Here is a 5398-nt window from a genome sequence, read left to right on the forward strand (position 1 = left end):
TAGTCCATGACAGCCTAAAAATAAAATCATCCAAAGGATTTTAATTCTTTTCTTTAATATCCTTGTTACTAAACAACAGAGGCAGACTCCACACCTTCAGATTGGATCCATGCGACAGGAAAACAAACAACCAGAGCTACTTCCTTTCCCCTCCCCTCCCATTATCCCCGTCCTGTTTGACCCCGAGCGGCGGTGCTCGGCCGCGCACACCGCCAGATTTAGCGTTCTGCCACCCAAAGCGGCTTCATCTTTTCAGAAACAAGCAAAGACTAATTAGAAAACAGATTGGCGGGATAAAGCCCAGCGAGAAAAACAGAAAACAGGACATTTGATATTGAAACATAGGATGTTCAAGAGGGAAAACTGAAGAGGGAAACTCAGATCTGCTATCATAAAAGCAATCCAGCGTTTTCAGCCAAAATTTAAAGGACCTCTGCGGTTTTCGAGGACATTGTTAGGAGATTATTACAAATTCTCCTCTGACTTGTGGGCGGGACTATGTGCATAGGGCACATGTGTCAAAGTCAAGGCCCAGGGGCCGGATCCGGCCCTCCAGGTAATTTTATTTTAATGTTAATAATGATCCGATGTTATCTTGCGCTTATTTCTCACTTGTATGATTTTGACAAAATATATTTTTATGGAGATCTAAAATATTGAATGTTATTTAAGGTTTAAGTTTATTTATTCTGGAATAATATTCCTGTCTTTTTTATTATTCATAACTATGTTAAAAAGTTACGGTTGTAAAGTTTTAAAAATTGACATTCTGCTAGCTTTTTGTACCATTTGGCATTTACTAAGATTTTTTTAGGCGATTTAGGAGTTTAGCTAATATTTCAGCTACATGCTAGCTTTTTTATTTAATTTAGGTTTTTTAGGTTTGTTTGTTTGTTAAGCTGCTTTGGAGTTAGCTAATATTTCAGCTACATGCTAGCTTTTTTACCTAATTTAGGCTGTTTTGTTGTCTTTAGGCTATTTTGGAGCTAGGCAAATATTTAGACGCTAGCTGTTTTGGCTAATTTAGGCTTTTTTCAATTTTTCAGGCTATTTTCAACTTGACCTATTTTTTTCAGCTATGTGCTAGCTGTTTTGGCTAACTTAGTTTTTTTTCCTTTTTTAGTTTTTCATTTTCAGCTATCAGCTTCAGCATTTATAGTTATCAATTTCAGCATCTTCACCTATCAGCACTAGCATCTTTAGCGACCAAACTCAGCTTACAGCATTCACACTAGCATTTTTGCGGGTAATGCTATATATTTAGTTCAAATTTAGGCGTGTTTTAAATTTTGACCCCTTGTGTGATTGCGTTTGACACCTCTGGCGCAGAGTAAGCCCGCCCCCATTCCCATCATCCATCTGTTTACATGCTAGCATTTAGCACTTAACAGTGCAACGAAAACAAAGGCTTGCAAGGATCTAGTGGAAGCATTAGAATGGACTTTGTGGCTTGCCGTAGTAGCTTTGACCTTATAAATACGAGTTCTTTTTTTTTTTTTTTGTCTGCTCAGATAATAAACAGAAATGCAACTTTAAGGGTCGATTTCTTGTGTTCTGTAGAGATAAATTAGCCAAAAAACACCCCCCAATTTTTTTCAACATTTCTTTGTAAATGTATTGCTAAATATGCAGCTGTTTGACTAAAATTTAAAATACATTTTAGAGATAATAGACAGACACACAACTAGATATTACTTTTTCAAACAAATACATAATTTTTTAGTAATAAAAGTTCATTAAAAACCCTCAGAAAATAGATTTTTAATGTGCCTTTGAAAGATTTTAGCATCTATTAAAAAGTTTAAACAAATCAGAAAAAAATGAGTCGATTTTGTTAATATTCCATTGAAAAAAATCCCACATTTCAGTATAAAAGTCTGCTTTCATCACTGCTGGACTTGTGTGGACAGTTATTGGGGGCTAGCATAGCAAAGCAGCCAATCACGAATCACGATTTGGATCCAGGAGCAGCATTTTTAGGGGAAATGTATCCTTTTTGCGGTCGTAAAAGTTACTACATTTGGTATTAACGCAATAATAAGCGGGTTGGTGAGTATGGGAGCATAAACAGAGGGCTTTTCGCCTTGCTAGGCTAGCTACCTGCAGCTTACCTGATGACGACCCTGTCACATCCAGCTGCACTTCAGCCCCTTCCCGACAGCGCTGCTCCCGTTCGCGAGCAGCGGGACTCCGTTCACCGGCACATGGGCGGCGCTTTCGGCTTATTTTATAATTCTTTACTGCGGAAAACTTTATCGATATATTTCCTCCGATTGGAGCTCTATAAGCGCCTAGCTCGCTAACTACTTTTAAGGCTAGGAGAGGAAGCAACAAGCGATTTTGACAGTTCGGGGGAATGTTGATTGTGCGCCACTTGAGGGAAGAAGAGGGGTGGAGTCCGTGTTATTAACAATATTTACACATGTGTTAATCTTTATTCCGACACTTCAAATCTTTATGCATAAAATAACAATATTATAACCACAAATGAACGTTTGTTATTATCAATGTAAGCACCCAAATGCTCTCGCGCTAGTTGTGAGGGTACAAACACCCCTATGGTTGATGTGGTACGGTCCAGAAAAAAAATGCAGTGGCAGGGATGGGGCCACGGGGCTGCCTGTTACCAAGGAAACAACAGTGAATCTCCCTGGAGTGAAAGATGCGGTCTTTGATTTAGTCTTCCTGTCAAAGCAGCCCCAAGTATAATATAATATAATATAATATAATATAATATAATATAATATAATATAATATAATATAATATAATATAATATAATATAACATAATATAATATAATATAACAATACATTGATTATATATCAAATATATGAAATTTAAAACTTTACCATGAATATTAGCTTAATTTTTCCTTTTCATCACAGTTTTAAGTTCTGTCCGTTGCAGAAGAACACACAGCTGGCTGGTGGCGGCGGCGCGTGACGCACAGAGACCCGTTGTCAGCAAGGAGTGCAGCAAGTCAACAAGGAGCAAGTCACAAATATCCCCGGAATGAGCAGAGAGGCACAGATTTAGCCCCACTGACTGCTGCCCATGCCATGTGCTGCCTATTGAGCGCGCGGACAATGAACACAGCCATGGCCGCCCGCTCTGCCAGGGCCAAGGCCCACGCAGATGGAATGCAGTTGGAAATAGCGGCAACGCCGTTTGTCCCCATGCTAAAGACCTTTTATATATTATTAGATGACATATCTATGTTATTTGGCCTCCATCCTGAGTCATAGCAGTAGTCTCCAGAGCTGTGGTGGTCATGTGACCCTTGGTTTAGGCCAATTCAAAGGCAGTTTGTTATGCTAGGTTCACACCGCCCACGGATACACGCATTCAGGCGGCCATTTCTGAGGAAAGGTCTATGTGAGTGCGCAGTTTAGGCTTTTCACAAAAACAAATCCTTTTATGACTTTATTTTAGTATAAAACATATTTTTCTTCTCATAATTGTACGAGTCTTTTCCAGTAAAACTTGCAATTATTTTACTACTTTATTAACGTCAAATTTTGACTTTTCTTTCTCTAAATTTATGATTTTTTTCTTTATTACATTTTTCTTATACATTTAGAACTATATTCTTGTATATTTTTTTTCCCCTTTTTTTATCATAATGTTACATTTATAAACGTTGTTGCTCATTTTCCTGTTATGTCTTCCTGCACTTTAGGAAGTGCAGCAACTAATTGTTTGTGTTTTTTTGAGTGTGTTTTTCTCTTGAGAAAGTCTTTCTCGGCTTGCTAGCTGGCTGTTCATGGAATATTCCATTGCTGCAAAAGGACTGGGGGAGGCCGAAACACTTTCACAAGAGTAGTCTTATGCCATCTCAGCGACCCAAAACAAATACAAATACCGAATACAAATCAGCAAGTCACATGACCAAAGTCTGTCCACCTTAGCAGTAGTACAAATTAGTCTTTTGTGAGTACATATTTGCATTTTATGTTCACGTATTAGTATTTTGTGTGCAGAAATGAACAATTTTGCGTACACAAAAACACAATAAAACATCTTAATTAAATAAAGAAAAGGCAGGATGTTTTGACATCATGAATTCTGTGATTGTTCTTGTTTTTCTTCCTAACTGATTTATTTATTTTTTTAAAACATTCATTTTTTCCAGTAAAAATGTGTTTAAATCAAATTGTTTTTCAATTATCCAAATTTAAACAATAAAAAAATAATTAATTAAAGTCAGAGAAACGAAACTCCATCAATGAGTCTGCAAAGAAATACACTTTTATAATGTTTTTATTTTGAAAGAAAACACACAAAAAACAAATGTTTGCATTTTTTTTATTATAGTTTTTTATGCCTTTAAAATTAAAATTGTAATTAATTTTATTCCCAATTATTAACTTTTAATTTTCTAAAATGATAAACTTTTCATAATTGTATTTTATTTTGAAATATTTTTAATTTATGATGTAAACATAATGTTTTTTGCATTCTATTTTCTCTTAAAATTTATATTTTTTTCTTATCAAATATATTTTTAATCATACAAACTTAAAGTGTTCCTTCTATGAAATAACTTTTTTTCCCTCAATTTTATGGATAATAGGTAAAGTACTTTTATTTTGAAATTACTAGTCTATTATAAACAACTTATTGCAGTTTGTATAGTAGCTATCCAGTCGGACAGTTTAGAGCCAGATTCCATCTCAGACTAGGAAAACAAAAACGTGGATTTATTCGTCTGTAAGTGCATCAGAATGGGGCGGAGCATGGAGCTTGTGGCCCCGCCCATCAAAATAAATCAAGATATTTTCCTTTTAAAGCTTTATTCTATTGTCTGCTCCTGAATCACAACATTTGAATAAATAAATAGTCAGACATAGCTGAATTTTGCTAACATAGTCCTCCTTCATCAGTAACATGCAACAAAATCATGTCAAAAACACAAAAAATACAATTTTCATTAGAATGGATCTTTAATAGTGAATATACATTTTTTTCTATTTGAAATTTTTAACACATAAAAGATCAATCTTTTTGTTTTTTTTAACATGAAGTGTTGCAAAAAGTCTCTTTAATACATTTCAAACCCAGAATTCTCAGTAAAAGTAGGCATGGCATAAAAAAAAGTCAGCAGGGGTGCCAAACGCACAAGGGGCCAAAACCAAAACACACATTAGGGCTGAACAGGATAAACATTTATTGAACACTCTAAAACTACATTTTTAAAACGTTAAAACCTTTTTAACATAATTATGAACTAGATATATAACATTACCTGTGAAAATGCCAGTGTGAATGCTGTAAGATGAATTTGGCCGCTGAAGATGCTGAAATTTATGGCTGAAAACACTGAATCTGATGGCCAACTTAAATGATCTAAATACCAAATTGGCCTACAAAGCAAAAAAACAAAAAAACAAAAAAAAAA

Source organism: Oryzias melastigma, linkage group LG9 (assembly GCF_002922805.2).
Source record: "Oryzias melastigma strain HK-1 linkage group LG9, ASM292280v2, whole genome shotgun sequence".
Taxonomy (NCBI): domain Eukaryota; kingdom Metazoa; phylum Chordata; class Actinopteri; order Beloniformes; family Adrianichthyidae; genus Oryzias; species Oryzias melastigma.